General features: G+C 44.3%; 1 protein-coding gene across 1 annotated transcript in view; it reads left to right on the top strand.

Moving 5' to 3' along the window:
- LOC107114752 (chromosome unknown open reading frame, human C10orf107) overlaps nt 1-21,829 on the top strand; it is a 117,496-nt gene that overhangs the window by 25,316 nt on the left and 70,351 nt on the right. The gene's annotated exons all lie outside the window — the stretch shown is intronic.

The following is a 21,829-nucleotide window of genomic DNA, read 5'->3' as shown; positions in this document are numbered from 1 at the left end:
CTGAGCGCTCCTTGGCAGATCCAACTCCCTGCCATATACACCTCTTTTTCATGTGCTGCTACTGGTCATCTAAAATTCTGCCAACCATCCCCGTCACCCTCATTTTCACTGAACACAAGCTGCCGCTGCTGTCGCCGCCACCACCCCCCAGTCCACCTCCTTCTCCCTTGGTTGCAAACTCTGTCTTTGCTGCAAGCTCCTGCATTGTTAATCGCAGTGGAACCAGGGAGTGGATGCCCGCTGGGCTAGATTTTGCAGAAATCAATGAGAATTTTTGCTAAGCAGACGCACTCTGTGGATTGCTGTCTAACAGAAAAAGTCCTATTACTGTAAGCTGTTTGTTAAGTGGAACCAAATTCCATGCTTATGATAATTTCCCTGCTCTTCTGAGTCCTTTCTTTTGTTTGGTGTACCCCTTGGTAAAGTGAAAAGGGTTCCAGCAGATGAACAGAGGGAGTGCGACTGTTAATTCTCCTGGCGTTCTCAGCAGCTTTCAATACTGTTGATCATAATATCCTTCTGGACTGCCTACCTGGACTGGGATGGGGAGGCACCATTCTGCAGTGGTTCCGGTCCTGCCTGGAGTGTAGGTTTCAGAAGGTGGTATTGGTCAACTGCTGCTTAGCCTCTTGGCCTGTGGGGTCCCTCAAGGTTCCATCTTTTCCCCTCTGCTCTTTAACACCTAGACGAAATGGCTGGGTGAGGTCATTGGGAGATGTGGGCTGGGGTTGTCTTCTGCTTTCAACTGATCCCGGGGAGGCTGTGGAAACTCTGGACTGGTGCCGGTTTTGAAGGTGGATGAAGGCTGATGAACTGAAGCTCAATCCTGGCAAGGTGAAAGTGCTACCAGTGGACAGAAGGTCTGACCAAGGATTTAAGGTGTTTTGGATGGGGTTGCACTCCCCTTGAAGAAACGGTTCAGTAGTCTGGGAGTGTTCTTGGACCTGGTCCTGCCACTGGATAAGCTGCTGGCAGCTGTGGCCAGGAGCGCCTTTACCAGTTTCGACTGGTTAGGCAGCTGTGGCTTTTCCTGGCCAGAAAAGAGCTGGCCACTGCGGTGTGCGCCCTGGTTATATCTAGATTAGATTACTGCCCCGCGCTGTAGGTGGGGCTGCCCTTTAGAAGTGTTCTGAAACTTCGATTGGTGCAGAAGGCTTCAGCTAGGATGTTGACTGAAGTGGGTCATAGGAACTGTGTCAGTCCAGTCTTGGCCCATCTAAACTTACTCCCAATTTGTTGTCGAAGGCAATTTATTCCTCCCAATTTATTCTGGGCACAATTCAAGGTGTTGGTATTGACCTTCAAAGCCCTATATGGTTTGGGACCATATACCTGAAGGACTGCCTACGTCCTTATGAACCTGCCCAACCACAACAGTCATACCCGGAGGCCCTGCTTCAGATAACTGCTTCGATCAAGTGGGTAGCAATCTGGGAGAGGCTCTTCTCTGTTGTGGTACCAAAGCTCTGGAGCTCTCTCCCTAGGGAGGTTTGTCTGTCCCCTTCTGTTGTCGTCTTCTGCCAGTGGATGAAGGCTTTTTTGTTTCGCTTGGCATTTCCTTAGTGATTCCCTCCCTCCTAACCTGTGTTTTAATTGTTTTTAAAGTCTTCGTATGTGTTTTACCTGTTTTAATTGGGTTAACGAAGTATGTTTCGCTGTTGGGGAGGGATTGCTCTTAAATAGTTTTGAAATGTGATTTTATTTTGTATGTTTTAATTTGTTAGCCATTTAGTGACTCACGTGGGGGCAGAAAGGCTGGATATAAATTCTGTAAATAAAAATAAAAATGACTAGAGGGTTCAAGGTGTACAGCTGGGATTTTTAATCTGACACCTTTATAATGGTGAATAACCTCTTTGCTTCATATATTTAAGATACACACTGTGTAAAGATGGCTTTTTCTAACCGACTTGTCTTTGGATTTACAAAATACGGGTATCAGCTTGCTGTGGCTCATTTATGCATAACTTATTTGGGAGATAGGCTGGTTGGTTCATCATTGTTGTAACTTCACTCTCTAATTCAGACCTAATTACAATCAGCTAATTTGTAATATCCTTAACAGATGTGGACAACTCCTTTTGCCACAGCAAAGTGCATCAGAACAGTCTGTATATATGCAGATACTTTCTTTGTGAGACCGAGTGAATAAGAACTGGAATTCTAAGATTTAAAAGATTTGTTAGTCACAGTAAAGATCTTCCGGCAGCCCACTCTCGCTTTATGTGTTGTGTCCAGAGTAGGGACTTGGAAGGAGAGGGAGAAAAGAATGCCACACATACTGGACTGGGAGAAAACCAGTCTGCAACATTATCAATTATAGGTTCCTCTGGTCTTGGCACAGAATAAGCCAGAACACTGGGTGCCGCTGAAAGCCCGACTGCTGACAGCGAGCCCCCCCCCCCATCTCCCGACCCACCTTTTAGAAGTAACCATGGAAAGAGAGCCAGCCTTAGGGCAGAAGCAGTGGAAATCCACTACCATCCTCTTGGGGGTATGATCGGCAAGTCAGCCCCAAAGGTGGCTGTCATGCCTCTCACCCCCAACACCCCTTAAGGGGACCTTCCTTTTAGGGCCACGCAGAAGGCCCTCCCCTACGCACCCTGTATGGTCTCTTGTAACCAATGCTGAAATGCCAACAGCCAGTTGCGACAGTTATGCCCATTCAATAGTACGAGCAAACATTCTTTTACTACGGGGAAGGCAAAAAACCCCAAGGCCTATTGGCTAATCAGCAGCACCGAGGGTAAAATTCCTTTCTGGCCCTGTTAACCCGCAGCCCCCTGCAGCCATAGCAAACCAACGGAAGAACTAAAATACAAAAGCATGGGTGGTGGCAATGGGTTTTGTGGGTAGAGTGCTCCAAATACCCAGCCTCCCTCCCTCCCTCTACCTTCTTTCTAAACATGCAGTGCGGACCAAATTGGAGCCTGACTCTCTGGTCTGCTGGCCCCACCACCCCCCATAATGCATACCTGGCTGACATACAGCTGGCCAAATGGGGGTGGGCAACTTGAGAGCCCCCTGTTTGAGCCAGTGCTGAGAACGATTGCCCAGAGTCTTCTATCCCCTCCCCATCTTTCCGCCTGACTATACCCCCCCCCCCCCAATGCATACCTGGCTGACATACAGCTGGCCAAATGGGGGTGGGCAACTTGAGAGCCCCCTGTCTGAGCCAGTGCTGGGAACGATTGCCCAGAGTCTTCTGTCCCCTTCCCATCTTTCCGCCTAATTCCTCCAGCTTAAGGCTGTGAGCCTTGCTGCTCATTCCCGTGGTGAAATTCCCAGCTGTTCAACTGGAATTTCCTTTGTCTTTGCTCCAGCAGTACTTCTTGTTACATCTTGCCAGGGAGTATGCCCTGTCGTGAGATGGGAAATCAAGTAGTGTTGGTTTCCTAATGGTTCTTACTGTGCCCCCCCCCAATGATATTGCACGTGGTGAAATTCCCAGCTGTTCAACTGGAATTTCCTTTGTCTTTGCTCCAGCAGTACTTCTTGTTACATCTTGCCAGGGAGTATGCCCTGTCGTGAGATGGGAAATCAAGTAGTGTTGGTTTCCTAATGGTTCTTACTGTGCCCCCCCCCAATGATATTGCACGTGGTGAAATTCCCAGCTGTTCAACTGGAATTTCCTTTGTCTTTGCTCCAGCAGTACTTCTTGTTACATCTTGCCAGGGAGTATGCCCTGTCGTGAGATGGGAAATCAAGTAGTGTTGGTTTCCTAATGGTTCTTACTGTGCCCCCCCCCAATGATATTGCACGTGGTGAAATTCCCAGCTGTTCAACTGGAATTTCCTTTGTCTTTGCTCCAGCAGTACTTCTTGTTACATCTTGCCAGGGAGTATGCCCTGTCGTGAGATGGGAAATCAAGTAGTGTTGGTTTCCTAATGGTTCTTACTGTGCCCCCCCCCAATGATATTGCACGTGGTGAAATTCCCAGCTGTTCAACTGGAATTTCCTTTGTCTTTGCTCCAGCAGTACTTCTTGTTACATCTTGCCAGGGAGTATGCCCTGTCGTGAGATGGGAAATCAAGTAGTGTTGGTTTCCTAATGGTTCTTACTGTGCCCCCCCCCAATGATATTGCACGTGGTGAAATTCCCAGCTGTTCAACTGGAATTTCCTTTGTCTTTGCTCCAGCAGTACTTCTTGTTACATCTTGCCAGGGAGTATGCCCTGTCGTGAGATGGGAAATCAAGTAGTGTTGGTTTCCTAATGGTTCTTACTGTGCCCCCCCCCAATGATATTGCACGTGGTGAAATTCCCAGCTGTTCAACTGGAATTTCCTTTGTCTTTGCTCCAGCAGTACTTCTTGTTACATCTTGCCAGGGAGTATGCCCTGTCGTGAGATGGGAAATCAAGTAGTGTTGGTTTCCTAATGGTTCTTACTGTGCCCCCCCCCAATGATATTGCACGTGGTGAAATTCCCAGCTGTTCAACTGGAATTTCCTTTGTCTTTGCTCCAGCAGTACTTCTTGTTACATCTTGCCAGGGAGTATGCCCTGTCGTGAGATGGGAAATCAAGTAGTGTTGGTTTCCTAATGGTTCTTACTGTGCCCCCCCCCAATGATATTGCACGTGGTGAAATTCCCAGCTGTTCAACTGGAATTTCCTTTGTCTTTGCTCCAGCAGTACTTCTTGTTACATCTTGCCAGGGAGTATGCCCTGTCGTGAGATGGGAAATCAAGTAGTGTTGGTTTCCTAATGGTTCTTACTGTGCCCCCCCCCAATGATATTGCACGTGGTGAAATTCCCAGCTGTTCAACTGGAATTTCCTTTGTCTTTCCTCCAGCAGTACTTCTCACTGCTGAAGGGGCAATCCGTTTAAAAAAAACAAACAAACAAACAAAGCTTAACAGCAGCTAGGTTGGCTCCGGGAACTGACACGGTGAAGGAGCCGTTGAAACTTAGCTTGCACATGCGTTGCTCCTTGGGGTTTCAGTGTTGCTTTTGGCTTATGCAACTGTGTGTATTCTTCAATACATGAAGAACATTATAATTAACTTAAGAGAACTATTTTTAAAAGGAGCTCTCTCTAAAAGCTCTTTATTTAGTGGCTCAGAAAATTATTAGCTCACGAGAAGGCTGCTTTATAGCAAGGGAGGAAGAAGTAAATGTCACTACTACTGTGCTAACTGCACGCTCTCATAAATCAGTTGATATAAAATTAAAGCCATTGCAAAAGAAAATTGGCAGATATGAATGTCAGACTCTTGTGAAAGGACGCCCCCTTGGCATTTATCTACCAGTGGTGAGTGTTTGTTCTGCGACAGGCTGGGATCTCCTTATTTGAATGTAAAGCTTTGCAGAAATAATTCTCTGTAAACTTGAATCCAGTTTATGGGAACAGGGCTTCAGGGGTAGGGAGTCTCTGCTGCACATTCCTAGGCTTGTCTACTTGGAAGTAAATTGCACTGTGTTCGTGGGGCTACATCTCGGGTAAGAAGTGGACAGAGGGCTATGCAGTCCTGTGCAGAGGTAGTTACGATGCAGTCCAGTGCATTGATTTCAGTGGGTTTAGACTGGAGTAATTCTGCACAAGGTTTGCAGAGTTCAGGCCGTTAGTTGGCACGTTCCTTTGGCAAAGATCATATAGATGGCCACTCAGTAGGAAGAGAGCCAAATCCCAGAAAACTCCCACTAGAACACTGAGTGCTCCTTGGTCATATTAATAACTAGTCAAGAAGAATTGTGTACGAATTACATTATTAACACAGAAAAGATGCAGGGGTTAATTTAACATGGGTGGTGCCAGTGCAGCGAGGTTAATGTTAGTGCAACTTTGGAAGTACATCAAGAGGCACTGGTTGTCAGTCGAAATGTGTTAGGTAACCTGCTGAAGTGGTTACACTGTTTATTTGGGCATTCATGGCACACTGATGGAATAAAAGTAAAAATGTTTTGTAAAAGTGTTTCTGTCCAGTCTCCTGGAAGCAGCTTTTGCTTGTGCCAGGTGATGAGGTGATGAGGTGAAGGCTTATGTACGACTGTGTGATGCTATCTAAATATTCGGTATTTTTGTTCACGTTGATGTAGTGGAGAGTGTTGAACTTGGTTTCTGTCCAGTCTCCTGGAAGCAGCTTTTGCTTGTGCCAGGTGATGAGGTGAAGGCTTACGTACAACTGTGTGATGCTATCTAAATATTCGATATTTTTGTTCATGTTGATGTAGTGGAGAGTGTTGAACTTGGATCTGGGAGAATGAGGTTTGACTCTTAACCCTGCGGTGGAAGTTCTAGGGGTGACCGTGGACCAGCCCCCCCTCTCAGCCTGACCTACTTCACAGGGTTGTTAGGATCAGATAAAATGGAGGAGGGAAGGTCAATGTTGTAGCCACTTTGGGTTCCCCATTGAGAAGAAAAGTAGGCTATAAGTAAAAATGGTGTTTCTAGTATAGTAAAGCTGAACTTTCCAAACTTTGAAGTAACAGAGAAGTAAGATGAACAAACGGTTCCGGTCCCACGAGGAAGGTTGTGTGTGGAGACTGCTCCACACAACAGCCAAACTTATAGTTTCTTTCAGGCGAATTCAGCGCCTCAACTGTTCTCACGAAGAGAGGACAAAGGCAGGGGGGACTTTTGCCAACTTTCAAGGGGGAAAGCACAACTCTTGGAAGTCTACAGCAGACCCTGAAGCGGAGAACTATAGGAGGCTTGACACCAACGCCGAGCACTAGTGGGACCAAGGAAAACTGACAGAGTCTGAGAATGAAGGACGCCGAAATATGCACTACCGAAGCTAAGTGAAATGTTTCATTACGTTACATTACCAGTAGCTCTATAGGGGGGAAATACAGAGGAGGCTGGTTTTAAGACAACGCCCATAATAATAAGAGAAAGGAAATAATACTCTTCTTAGAAACGGCTGTAGAAATATAAATCTTATATAAACAGGAAGAGGAGGCTTAAAGGCAAGAAATAGAATAACATAGCAGGTACCTCGGAAGTAACTAAGTTGCAGCAATAATTTTTCTTCTTTTGTTTCCCCGTTGCCGAGACTGGAGCATTGTAGCTTTACATTACATTACACTTTCAGCTTATATACCGCTCCTTCCCAAGGGCTCGGAGCGGTTTACAGAGAACATTTAAACCATCCTAACTAGGGCCAGAGTGCAAGGGGAGGATGGATGCCTACCAGGCACCCGCAGCAGGGTTTTTCTTTGTTGGTCTTTCGGCTCTTTTTATTCCGTGGTGGGGTCTTTCCGTTTCAAGGCGACGGTGTCTCAGCGGAGGTCTTTTTCCCATAGCGACTCCTTCTGGAGTAGTTCTCACATCACGCGACTATGCGACGGCTGTAGCAACTGGCCTCCGTCCTATTGGCTCCGACCGCGCCACGTCGTCACATTGCCACGTCTCCTGGACCAATCTCCACCTGGGTTGCTCGTTGCTTGATGCCGGATTACCGCCATGTTCGCCGGATCGCGAAGATTAATGAGTTGGAGTAGGAGGTCCAAGAACTGAAACTTAAAAATGATAAAATAGAAGAATCGCTGATACATATAGAGATGGAGAAGGCGGTGTTGATAATAAGGTGTCAAAATATTCCAGAAAATTTAGAAAAAGACCTAAAAGAAGTGGTGACCGAAAATTTAGCAGATCAACTGGAAGTAGAGGCTATATATCGAAACTCTGCGTATGCAAGGAAAAACAAAAAACCAAGGGAAACACATAAAATTCTACAAAAGAGAGATGAAAGAAAAAATACTGAAAGCAGCGAGTGAAAAGAAAGTTATAATACAAGGAGCTGAGATCAACTTCTTGAAGGAAGTACCTTGGCGGATCAGAGAAAAGAGGCAAAGCTATGGAATCTTAACGAATCTTCTGAGGAAACATCAAATTACCTACAGATGGTTAATCCCAGAAAGGGTATTATTTAACTATAACGGCAGAAGACAAAGGATTGAATCTACTTTCAAAATAGAAAATGTTCTGGAACAATATGGTGAGGATTTAGGGTGGCAGAAAGAAGAGGAGGAAGAGGAGGAAGAAGAAGTACTGGAAGTAGATACAGAGGAAGAAAAAATGGAACAAGAACAAGAGAAAAAGACAGCGAATACAGATAAAAGAAAAGGGAAAAGAAATACAAAAATAAATCCATCTCACATATTGAGGAGATTCCAATACAAGAGCAAATTTCAACATACTAAAAAGTAACTATGGCCCCGGTCACATGGGAGGATTTGCCATGCGAGAGGGACGGATCGGGGGTGCATCAAGTGGGCACAATCACACCGCAACATCTGGGAAGCAGTGCCCACCCGTCCCCGATCCGTCCCTTCTGGGCAAAACTGCGCTTAAAAAAAACCCCTAGAAAACACGACTACCTACCTGAAAATCCGCTGCAGGGACAGGCGTCTGATCACTGGTGCGCCCGTCTCTCCCGCAGCATGCGAGGTCCTGCCGAACTGCACATGCACACTTATGCGCAGCGGGCTGGCCTCGCTCTCCGGTCCGTGGCTTCCTCCCGGCATCTAATCGTGCCGGGGAGGACCTGTGCGGCAGCTGGGGGGGATCTGTCTGATCCCGCCGCCGCACGTCTCTTTTGTTGCGGCTCAAAAAAGCCGCACTTTGGCCGCACCTATTTCCCCCAGTGTGACTGGGGCCTAAGATAAACAAAAAACCTTTTAAAATTGTAACAAATGTTAGCAGGCTGAACAGCCCACAGAAAAGAAGGAAGATCTTTCACCAAATTTCAAAACAGAAAACAGATGTAGTGTGTCTTCAGGAAGCCCATATCAAAAAAAGGCGATGAAAAACATCTAGTATACAAGAAATTAGGAAAAGAATGTATAGCTGCAGACTCTAAAAAGAAAAATGGTGTAGTAATATATGTTAAATAATACCTCGCTCCCGAATTAGTATTAACTACAAGTGATGGCAAAATAGTGGCTGTCAAGATCTGGGCTATGCCAGTAGAGGCCTACTAGGCCCAAGAGCCTGGCTAGCAGTAGTTGAGGCTGGGCCTACAACTCCCAGAAGCCCCTGGGAGGTTTTGGAGCCAAAATGGACCAATAAGAAAAGAGGAGGGCTGGAAATAAAAGTTCTGGAGCAGCAGGAAGAGCTTCCAGAGGGCAGAGCCAGAAAGAAGGCTGCTGCAGGGGGAAAACCCTCATCCTGAGGGAGGGGTGAGTAGTATAAGGCCACTTGAGATAGTGAGCTAGGGACAGTATATTTAGACGTGTTAGGGCCAATGTTCCCTCTAAGCTGTGGAGTCTTGTGAGCAAAAATTCTACTTTGTGAGCGACTGGCATTAAGGTTGTGAGCGAGCAATTTGGTTACTGCCTAAATTAGTATGCACTGGAGCCATCCGTCCTGAGCTAGGACGAAACTGTGTGAGCCGGAGGCTAAAAAACTGTGAGCTAGCTCACACTAACTCAGCTTAGAGGGAACACTGGTTAGGGCATTTGATTTCTTTTCTTTTCACCCACTTACTGTTATTATTCTGTACCTTGTTGTTTTGACCTCCTATAAAAGAAACCTTTTCCTTGTTTTACTCTGCCTGGTCCTCACGCCTGTTATTCTGCCTAAAGGGAGGTCTGAAGGTCTTGGGAGGGTACTCTGGGACTTCTCAAGGGAACCTAAATCCAGAGTGGTGGCAACGTCAGGTGACACCCCACCTGAGCCGTGACAGTGGCAATTAAAATAAGAAGACAGGAAAAAGAGAGTTTGATAATTAATATATATGCCCCTATTCAAAACCAAGAACCTTTCTATAAAACTCTATACAAAATGCTAAATGGCCAACAGTTTGAAAATGTAGGTATTATAGGTGATTTTAATGCTGTTTTTGACCCAGAAATTGATAGAAGAGCATTGCAAAAGAAAAAGAAAACTGGCCAAATGTTACCAAAAACCTTTTTGGAGATAGTAGAAGAACATAATTTAGTAGACATTTGGAGAGTTAGAAATATGAAGACGAAGGATTTTACGTACTACTCAGCCAGACATAACTCCTGGTCGAGAATTGACATGGCGTGGATTTCAATATCCTGGGCCCGTGAAATTCTGGAAGCTGAAATTTTACCTAAAACATTTGCTGATCATAACCCGGTACAACTTTTCCTTAGAGAAGTTCAGAAAAAATCACAATGGAGAATGAACACAGATCTGTTAAGAGAGCGTGAGTTTAGAAACAATACAAAAATAGAAATTCAAGACATTTTTTAAAGGAACATACAACAGGGGATATCCATTGGAATAGTCTGGGATGCATTTAAAGCGTTTATGAGAGGATGGTGTAACGTTCAAGATGGTTAGCGTACAAACTGAGAAAGGAAAGAGGGAAAAATATAATTACCGCTTTAAAAAATGAAAAAGGAGAATTAAAATATGGACTACAGGATATAAAAGAAATTGTAGAAAAAATTTATAAAAATTTATATAAGCAAACAACACAAAAGGAAGACCGGATAATCAAATACCTCCAAGAAAACACTCATAAAAACTGGAAGAAACATATAGAAACACATTGAATGAAAGGATTTCAATGTGTGAAATTGTGGAAGCAATAAAAAATCAGAAGAAGAAAAAAGCATCAGGCCCAGATGGTTTACCTACAGAGCTATATCAAATATTTGAAGAACAAATTAGCTTGCCATACAAAGAACTGCTTCAGGATATAGGGACAACGGGTAAATTACCGAATTCATGGCACCAAGCGGTAATTACCTTAATACATAAAACAGACACAGATTGTAAGGATATTAAAAATTATAGACCCATCTCTCTCTTAAATGCTGATTATAAGATCTATGCAAATATTTTGGCGACAAGATTGAAGAAAGTATTATCACAGGAAATCCACCAAGATCAAGCGGGATTTCTACCAAGAAGGCAAATTAAACATAATATGCGGACAATCCTAAATGTAATAGAATATGAACATCATTCGGAGAAACAATTGGCTTTAATGTTTTTAGACGCAGAAAAGGCCTTCGACAATGTATCCTGGGAATTCATACTTTAAAAAATGGATATTTGGGAATGTGGTCCACAATTCTTTACAATGATCCGAGCAATATATGAGACTCAGTATGCAAATATGATTATTAATGGAGATATGACAACAAATATTGAGATCCGAAAAGGAAAGCGACAGGGTTGTCCTCTTTCACCTTTACTTTTTATATTTACTCTTGAAACATTAAATGATACAGTAAGAAAAAAGGTTCAAATACAAGGGCTTAGAATAAAAGGGGAAGAGTTTAAATTACTGGCCTTTGCGGACGATATGGTGTTTATATTGGAAAACCTGTCCGAATCAATGGCATATCTTTTAGAAACAATCCAGGAATTTGGACTTATTGCAGGGTTAAAAATTAACTTGAAAAAAACCTAAAATAATAACTAAAAACTGCACTCCGAGTGTGATCAAAGAAATACAAGACCACAGAAGTAGAGATAGTGAAGAAAATTAAATACTTAGGAATTACAATATCCAATAGGAATAGTACACTTATTGAAGATAATTATTATAAACTGCTGGAAGGCATTAGGAAAGATTTACAAAGATGGAAAGACTTACATCTATCACTAATGGGCAGAATAGCGACTATAAAAATGAATATACTACCGAAATTTCTCTTTCTAGCCCAAAATATACCCATATTAAAAAACCTCAAATTCTTTACTGAAATGGATAGGATTATTAAAAAGTTTATTTGGCACCCCAAAAGAGCTAGGATTAAATGGAAATCACTTCAGGATAGGAAAGAAAGAGGAGGCTTCAGGCTACCCAATTGGAAGCTATACTACCAGGCGACAGTACTTAGTTGGTTAAAAGAGTGGATAAATCTGGAAAACATAAGAACTCTGAATTTAGAAGGGCATGACCTAAGTATGGGACGGCATGCTTATGTGTGGTATGGGAAGGATAAGATACACTCCAATTTTGGACACCACACGATAAGAGGAGCACTAGCACGTGTTTGGAATGAAATAAAAGAAAGATACTACCACAAAGTTCCAAAGTTCTCTCTTATTACTGGCCATAAATGTAATTTGTATGCAAATTTAGCCCTGACCTGGATGGGCCGTGGCCTGGGTGGCTCAGGCTAGCCCGATGTCGGAAGCTAAGCAGGGTCAGCTCTGGTTAATACTTGGATGGGAGACCCCCGAAGAAGCCCAGGGTCGCTGTGGCAAACCACCTGTGGACATCTCTTGCCTAGAAATGTTGGCTGTGACTTGACAGCCCTTTCTGCAACTATGCAAATTTAAGTCAATCCCCTCCTTATTTTAATCTCATACCTGGGGGAGTAGGGGGGCAAGCCTAGTCTTGAATTTGAGCAAAGACAGTCGAACCAACTGGTATGATGCTAGCTGGCAGGAGTATATTAACCAGTTATCTTATATTTATGTTGTTCTTGGGTGAGCATTGAAAGCTTGAAGTGATCTGGCACACAGGATGAGGGCGTTTCTGCTGGCTGCAGAACATGGACAGAGTTACACCGGATTGGGGTTGATTTAACAGGGGAATACTTTGGGGCATGTTGAGTAGAAGGCTGAATTGGGAGCTAATCAGAATATGGAAAGTCTCCGAAAGAAAAGAAGGTGGCAGAATCTCTGTTTTCCATGCCAGCTGAGGCCATGAGCCTGAAGATCAAATGTTCAGAAATAAGATATTTTTATTATAGAGCCATGTGGTATAAAAAAAGGAGAATCCAGTTTATTTTGTGGAAGCACATAGGAGGGGAAATGGAGAGTTGCTATAGTATTAATGTATTTAGGAATAATTGATGTTTTAAAATAAGTGGCCTCTGGACATGAGCCCTGGTTTTTCAGTGGCTGTCAGATTTATAAACATTATTACAGCAAGTTAATTTCAGCAAGTTGATTTCAAAGACAAAACGGGTAATCTTGATGTTTTCTGGGACTGATTTCTATAGTTTAGGCATGTGGTGCCTTAACTGTTTTAATCCTGTTGTATTTTATTGCACAGTTGTGCCTATGTAAGCCGCCCTGAGCCCGCTTGCGGGGAGGGCGGGGTATAAGTGAAATAAAATAAATAAATAAATAAGTCCAAAAGCTCTATGGAACACCAAAGCACCCACATGGATTACAAAGTTGTTGTTATCTGTGAGGCTGCCTCTCCCCCCATGCTCTACCAGGACAGCTTCACTCATCAGAGCAGGGAATTTTGCAGGTGCCAACCTGCAAATGGGCAAAATCAACAACTGCCTGTACACATGGCCTTCTTTGTTGTGGCTCCCATCTCGTGGAATGACTTGTCTGTGAAGGTTCGGAACGCTCCTGTTCTGATGGCTTTCTGCAAGTTGTGCAAAACTGAATGATTCAAGAGGGCTTTTCTACGCTGGCAATAGTCTCCCTAAACTAAATGACTGACAAAGTTACTTGGATAAATTATGAGGGACGGTGGTCTATACTACTGTGTTATAGCTTGCTGAAACTAGAATCCTCCTGTGTAATTTTTGTGTCATTTAATATGTTAATACCCATTGCTTCAGTTCTGTTTTTAAGCTTCTGGTTGGTTCTACAACCCTAATTCCTGTTGCATTGTTCATCGAACGTCCCATCCTGCCGATTATATGAACTCACTCTGTATAATTCACCTTGGGTCCAAGTGGGAAAGGCGGACTATAAGCAAATAATAAATGATAGGGTCTTTTGCAGTTTTTGCTCCCTATCTTCTCCAGGGGGCCTTTGCTTAAAGCGCTGGTGTTTGTTTCTATGTCTCAGGCCTAGATCCACTGAATTTAGCTAAATGAACATAGCTGTATTAACCCAGACTATATATTCAGAGACTATGAACGGATTGCATGTTAAATGAGGAATTCAATGGAACAATTTCCATTAGCATATGCCAGGTATCAAAATACATGTTTAAAATTGCTGAGACATTAATTGCATAGAAGCTTTTATTATTTTCTATTTTGGGGCTCAGCTGGTTTATTTAATTTAGGATGATATACTGTGGTATATATTTTATGGGTTCTGAGTAACCCAAATCCAACTTTGGTTACATATTTATGCTGTACTTGAATGGAACAAGCCTCGGCTCTTTTAGAATGAAGCCGGCTTCGAAATGCTTCCTAATAAAAATAATGTGATTGGTAAATGTAGTTTTATCCCTTCTTGCATCAGTCACTGTGATGAGATAATCAGCTTTTTATGGCCCCAGCTGACTGGATTAATTTTAGAAAGTGTTCCATTACAAACACAGTCAACAAGAATCTTGTTTGCACAAGCTTCTCTTAAATGAATTTATTGGAGCAGGAGAACTTCTTAGTGCATTAGGGGCTAAACTTTAGAAATGTCACAGATTGCAGCTCGGATAGGGAGAAAAGATAATATTAAATGTGATCTGTCATTAATTTTACAGTCACCTGATATCATCTGTTGGCGTTAGCCTTGCGGAACAGTGACTATTTACCCTTTGCCACTCTGCTAAGCATTCCCAGACTTGGACTGCCTCCAAATCTTACTTTATTTCATTTGGACTGAATTACTTGTTCATTTGAATTTGTTACAGGAAATTTCTGTTCTCCAAATTGGTTGATTTGTATTAAAAGCAAAGCAGTTATTGAAAAAAGACTTTCAAAAATGTGGGGATTGGAGTCTAGATGTGGATATTACCAGCATCTGAGCCAGCAGTATAATGTAATACTTCAGAGGAAGCCTTTTCTCTTCTTCAGCATTTTTTTTTTGTACACAGTTCAGTTGTTCCCCAGCTGATAGTACAGGGGTGTCAAACATGTGTCCTGCGGGCCGGATCCTGCCCCCACAGGGCTTGTATCTGGCCCATGAGCAACTGGCTCTTTTCTGCTTATTTATTTATTTATTTATTTATTGCATTTGTATCCCGCCCTCCCCACGAATGGACTCAGGGTGGCTCACATTTATCAGCAGCACGTGCCAAGTCAGCATAAAATATTTAAAAACAAGTTAAAACAATCATACCGTAAACAATTAACAGTTAAAGTGCTCACAATAGTGGTCATTCCTTCAGTGAATTAAAGGTGGCGTGCTATAAGATGTAATACTAAAATCCCATTTTAGTGGTATTCCTGCCTCCCACAGCGCTATGGCTTGAACTTCACGCAGGGCCAACCCACTACCACAGATGTTACTTGCAGTAATAGTTGGTGGTAGTGGTGTGCGGTTCCTAGTTGAAGGCCTGGTGGAAGAGCTAGAGCTCCGTCTTGCAGGCCCTGTGGAACTGTAAGAGGTCCCACAGGGCCCTGATCTCTTCCGGGAGCTCATTCCACCAGTATGGAGCTGCCACTGAAAAGGCCCTGGCCTTAGTAACAATGAGCCTGGCATCCTTAGGGCCTGGAATAATGTCGATGTTGTGATCCTGACTGTAGTGCTCTCTGGGGTATGTATGGGGAAAGGTGGTCCCTCAGGTATGCCGGACCCTGGCCATATAGGGCATTAAGGGTGAGTACCAGCACCTTGAAGCCAATTCGGTATGCTATTGGCATCCCGTGCAGTGCCTTCAGCACCGGTCGGATGTGCTCCCATCTAGGGAGACCCATCAGAAGCCTGGCCACGGCATTCTGCACTAGCTGCAGCTCCCGGATTTGCAACAAGGGCAGCCCCATGTAGAGAGCATTACAGTAGTCTAATCTTGAGGTGACCATCGCATGGATCACTGTAGCCAGGTCGTTGCAATCAAGGAAGGGAACCAACTGCTGAATCAGCCGAAGATGATAAAAAGCCGACTTAGCAGTGGCTGCCACCTGGGCCTCCATTGTCAAGGAGGGATCCACGAGCACTCCCAAACTCCTAACCTCCGGCGTCAGCACGAATGGTGCCCCGTCGAAGGTCAGGCGCGGGATCCTCCTCCCCAAACCACCCCAACTCAGGCACAGGACCTCTGTCTTCGCCGGATTAAGTTTCAGCCGGCAGCCAACCACGGCTTGCAGTGCCCGGTCCAGATCTTCCGGACTGGACTCCAACCGGCCACCCAATATCAGATAGATCTGTGTGTCATGAGCATACTGGTGACATCTCAGCCCATACCTCTGGGCAATCTGGGCAAGGGGGCGCATGTAGATGTAAAACAACATCGGGGAAAGCACTGCTCCCTGAGGCACACCACACTCAAGTGGGTGTCTCCTGGACTGCTGTTCCCCTAGCACCACCCTTTGTCCCCGACCCTGGAGAAAAGAAGCAAGCCATTGCAAGGCAAGCTCCTGTATCCCCGTGTCGGCGAGACGGTGGGTCAGCAACTGAGGGTCGACTGTGTTCAATGCAGCTGACAGATCTAACAACAACAGCACTGCTGAACTGCCCCAATCCAGATATCTCCAGAGGTTGTCAGTAAGGGCAACCAGTGCTGTCTCTGTCCCTTGTCCCGGGTGGAAGCTGGACTGGAAGGGATCTAGAATGGAAGTGTCCTCCAGAAAGCCCTATAGCTGTATTGCCACCACCCTTTCAATTAATTTGCCCAAATAGAGCAAATTGGAAACCAGCCGATAGTTGGCCAATTCAGCCGGATCCAGAGTTGTTTTTTTCAAAAGAGGGCGGACCATCACTTCCTTGAGTGCCCCCGGGAGTGCTTCCTTCTTACTCTGCCCTGCTTCCTTCTGTATCGCAGCTTGCTTTGCCAGGCTCTCTCAATCACACAGGAGCTACAGAGCAAAGCCTCTCTTCCTTCCATTGGCTGAGTCTCCTCCTCCCCTGGAGAGGAAGGGAGGGAAAGAGCAAGAGCTTTGCCCTGTTCCCTCAATTGCATGGGAGAGATACAAAGAATAGGACCAACAAAGTTTTATTCAAGATATGAGCTTTTTGCCTTTCTACAGAGAGAGAGAGTGAGTGTGTGTGTGTGTGTGTGTGTGTGTGTTTTGTTGGGCTCGTTATACCAGGGCTCTCCTGGGTGTAACTGGGTTATCCTCCTCTTTTTCACTGTATTAATGCTCTCAAGATCCAGTCTTTCTCAGTAGGAAAGCATCCGGTCTTTCTCAGTAGGAAAGCATCCAGTCTTTCTCAGTAGGAAAGCAATGTGAGCTATTTAGATGAGGAATAACAACAAGCCAATGAGGTGGATTAGGCTGAGAGTGTGTATCCAGACCAAGTTCACCCAGCACATTTCCTTTTTAGAATGGGGATTTTGAACCTAGCCTTCCCAGATGGTAGGCTGATCCTGACCACTATACATTGCTTTCTCTGTATTCTTGCACTGCCTCATGGGAGTTGTAGTTATTTCTCTGGGAAAGACTATAGTTTTGTAGACAAACACATAGCCCTCAGTCTGTGTCATGATGCCTTCACATGTTCCTAACCAGCACACAAGCAATTTATGTACAAAAGCTCGCAATACCCAGCCATTTCATGTTTTCCCCTGGGTCTTAGGCTCAGATCATTGACCGTGAGATTTCTGTAATGAATGTCAATAAATCAAAAGTAGGTTTGCAACTTACAGATACACACCTGAACAGCATACTCAAGATTGCTACAGCAGAGACATTTCTCCAGATTTTGATGAAGGGGTGTCAGTTATCAGAGACTGTTAAATAAACAAAATATTACAAGAGTGCTAATTTAAGCATCTTTTGAGTTTTTTAAAAAATCTTTAGTTGTGTTTGTCTGTGTCGTTTATAAATTTTATATCTATGCTACCTGGCATTACATTTTACAACACACATGGCCCGGCCCGACATGGTCTCATTTATATCAGATCTGGCCCTCATAACAAAGGAGTCTGACACCCCTGGGTTAATAAATTCTTCATGGAGTAGCGGGTTGAACTAAATGATTCTATGGTTTGAAAAGTCTTTAAGTTGGCTACCCTAAACATAAATATAGCCTGTTGATTAGTGAATATGCTGGGATAGTGGTTAGAGTGTCTGGAATAGGATCTGGGACGTAAAGGTAAAGGTTCCCTTGCTCGAAAGCCAGTCGAGTCCGACTCTAGGGTTGCGGTGCTCATCTCCGTTTCAAAGCCGAAGAACCAGCGCTGTCCGAAGACGTTTCCGTGGTCATGTGGCCGGCATGACTAAACAACAAGGCGCACAGAACGCTGTTACCTTCCCACCGAAGTGGTCCCTATTTATCTACTTGCAATTTCTTGCTTTCGAACTGCTAGGTTGGCAGGAGCTGGAACTAGAGATGGGAGCTCACTCCGTCATGTGACACACTCGGGTCTCGAACTGCTGAACTACTGACCTTCCACAGCCTGCAGTTCAGCGTCTTAACCACTTGAGCCAGGTCTAAATCCCCACTCCGTCATGGAAGCTCACTGGATGACCTTGATCCACTCACTCTGTCTCAGCATAACCTACTTGCAGTGTGGTTGTGAAGATAAAATGTAGGAGGTGAGACCAACATACACTATCCTGTATTAATAGTTCCGGAGCTTCTGCCATTTCTTGTGAGATGTGGCTCTCACGACCTTTATGAAATAGTAACTACTGAAAATGCATCGTCTTACTATCTGGAGAGCACTTTACTATATTTAAATGTCACACATCTCTGTTATTGTTGTCAGTGTCTCAGTGCTAAACCCTTATGATATTCGTACACACAAGGGTGCATAAGATACCAAAGTAAGATCGCCAGTATTTAACATCCAATTATATTCAATTAATGGGCATTTTCCAGCACTAAGTAGAAAATCACTGCATCCAATGCATGTGGTGTAAAAACAGAGATTGTGCCTATTGAATAGCTACTGTTGGAGACGAAGAACATACATTGCTGTTTAAATTGCTACCATATGGCTTGTCTTGTAGCATATATCTGTATATTTATTAAACATTACTTAAAGGATTGCTTATACTTCAGTAAAAAAAATAATAATGTACAATGAGAACATAGAGTATTAATAAGAGTTTTCAGAGTTAAATATTTGCATTTTGTTAATCCAGGGTTGTTTGGCACAGGGTTTGGTCTGATTTACATTATCAAAACATAAGACAATGGAAACATTTAGCAATGCAAGGAGGAGGAAGGGCATAGAGAAATCCCACACTCTTTAAGCCCATTCCAAGAGTGTTTAAAAGTTGCTCTGAATCTCAAAGCCTCTGCTTTCTCTCATTAAGGAAATGAACTTTAATAGGAAGGTCGGGGAGCTCAAAATTAGGTCTGTGATTTCCTCTGCTTGCAACTGATGCGTGCACAGTCAACAAAAGACCACAGTGTTGCCAGAGTGAAGTTATGTTGCCATTTTGGATACCCTGATGCAGCGAGCTCTACCAGCGGAGCACCAATACGAATTTGGTTTTCACCACAGAGGGGGGAGGGTTGCCCAGGGCCAGTGGGGTGGCAGGAGGGCCATTTGGCCTGGGCCTCAAATACACATTTTGGAGGGCATTTGGCAAACTTTGAAAGTGGTTATTATGGGCATCATGTGTTGCCTTTTAAAAATCTCATTACGGCTAGGGGGCTAGGGAGCCAGTTTGGTGTAGTGGTTAAGTTTGCGGACTCTAATCTGGGAGAACCAGGTTTGATTCCCCACTCCTCCGCTTGCAGCTGCTGATGTGACCTTGGGTCAGTCACAAGCTCTGGCACAGCTGTCCTTGAAAAAGAGCAGTTTGTGTCAGAGCTCTCTCAGCCCCACCCACCTCACAGGGTGTCTGTTGTGGGGAGGGGAAGGGAAAGGAGTTTGTAAGCCGCTCTGAGACTCCAAGTGAAGGGCGGGGTATAAATCCAATCTCTTCTTCTCTTCTTCTTCTTCAAAAAGGTAGCAGTGGCTTTGGGTCTCTCTGGACCCCTCAGAGGGCCTGGGGCCACCCCACCCCTGCCCCACAAAACCATAAATTCAAGCTGGAGCGGCCTCCAGTTGGTTCATAGGCTGGCACTTGCAGAGAAGCCTCTCCTCCTTTGTTTTCTAAGCAGAAGGGAAACTACCATGATAGATAATCCTTGGGAACCCCTCTGGCTTTGTCACAGACTGCCTCCATCTGGCCCCCTGAGACCTTGTCAGCCTTGGTTGTGGTAGAGGAACCTAGAAGTTGGTGACAGAGGAGTGGATCCTACTTCCCTCCTACCACTCCACCGAGCAAAAGTGAGAACCACTTAAGCTGGAGCCTCCTTAAACTGGGGAAAGGTTCCATATTCTACGGTGGTAGGTTAGAGGTGGGATCCCCTCCGTGCCTGCCTTAGACCAGTGATACTAACTCCGTGGCTCACGGAGAGTCACATTTACAATTACCACCAACCGAAAGAGCCGCTGGATCGACTTATATCCCTGGCACGATGCCCGTACTTCGAGGAGGCTGGCGGCTGACCCGTTCCCCACTGACAGCTATTTGTTTATTTATTTGTTTTATTCAGCTTATATCCTGCTCCTTTCCCCGACAAGCAGGGCTCAGGGCAGCTTCCGACAATTATTATACACAATAAAAGCAACATATGATTATATCAGAATATTAACAGTTAAATTACATGTTAAAATCCAGATTTTACAGCCCTAAAACCCAACAGTCGATTTGTACATTGCTTCTACAGAATGTTGCTGCTGTCGCTGTTGTTTCTTTTGTGGTTTTAATTATGTTGTGCTCATTGGAAGCAGTGACGGACGCGGGAATGTTTAATTTTCCCCCTTTAAATCTCAATTTGTCTCTAACATCTTCCAGAGGACCACTTTGATGCAGGGACGGATACAGCGTTTCACCCCCCTGTCATGAAGCGGAATGCCCCCATGCCCAACGCTCCCTCTAAGCTGTGGAGTCCTGTGAGCAAAAATTCTACTCTGAGAGCTACTGGCATTAAAGTTGCGAGCGAGCGATTTGGCCGCTGTGTAAATTAGCTTGCTCTGGAGCCATCCTTTCTGAGCTGAGACAGAAATGTGTGACCCGGAGGCTAAAAAACTGTTAGCTAGCTCACACTAACTCCGCTTAGAGGGAACACTGTCCGTGCCACATTTTCACTCATTATTCCTTCATTGCTTGTTTCACTTGTCTGAGAATCGGTAGCTCAGGAACCAGCTTGGACTCTTCAGGGCGCCAGACCTGTACCCTGAAGCTTCCGGTTGCTAACCTCTACTTTAAAACGTTTCATTGGTAGGGTGCACGTCTCCAGACAGTACAGTTTAATTTTAAACATTGGAATTGATGGTTGCGAGCATTGCTCTATTTTTATATATTCTCAAGTCCTTCTTCTTCTTTTGTAGCGGCATAAAAGTGTAGGTGAAAGGGGTCACTTGTTAAAGTGCTTCCCGCCCCTGTTTAACATTCTCATGCCGCTTTCCCGAGTTCTTGCTTTATTATTTATGATGTCCATTTATCATTATCATTCTTCTCTGTTGTTCATAGCATCCCCTTAATGGTCCTTCATTTGTTCTAATAAAGGCTGCTTGTTAGCTTTTGAATCTCTATGGGTTTTCAGGTTCATATTTGAAGAGTTTGCATTCAGAGGCAGGACTCAATTAACCTGTAATGATTGTTCTTCAAAGTGAATATTTAATGGAAGTTATTCTTCCACCTGCCTCTCTTCTTGGAGCCCTGCCCCCAGCCAGTTAAACATTCAGTATTGCAGAATCGGTTAAGGGATGATACTGTGCAGAGGTGAGGTCGCTCTTCAAAGTTTGGTGTGAGAGGGCTCTGCAGTGCCCTCTTGTGGAGGCTTCAGAAATGTCTTTGCATGGTGCGCTCTCTCTGGAAATGCCCGTTTTAATGTGACTTGGAAGAGGCATGTAACTCTGTGTCGAGAGTATTGTTATTTTGCCCCCTGGAAAGCCTTCCCATTTACCTGGACCCATGCAAGATGAAGATGTTATATCAGAATCAACAGGAGCCAACACTTACTTTACTTGCAAAACTGTTTCTTGAAAGAATTCCACCTTTCCTCTTCTTCAAATCGAGCTGTCAGAATTTCTCCTGAAACAGACAAATTATCCTCCTTTCCAGAGGAACCTAGAATGAATTAAATGT

This window comes from Gekko japonicus, unplaced genomic scaffold (genome assembly GCF_001447785.1).
Source record: "Gekko japonicus isolate JY-2015 unplaced genomic scaffold, Gekko_japonicus_V1.1 scaffold966, whole genome shotgun sequence".
In the NCBI taxonomy this organism is placed as follows: domain Eukaryota; kingdom Metazoa; phylum Chordata; class Lepidosauria; order Squamata; family Gekkonidae; genus Gekko; species Gekko japonicus.
Note: the sequence above shows the minus strand (reverse complement) of the source record. Positions and strands in the feature narration are given on the sequence as shown.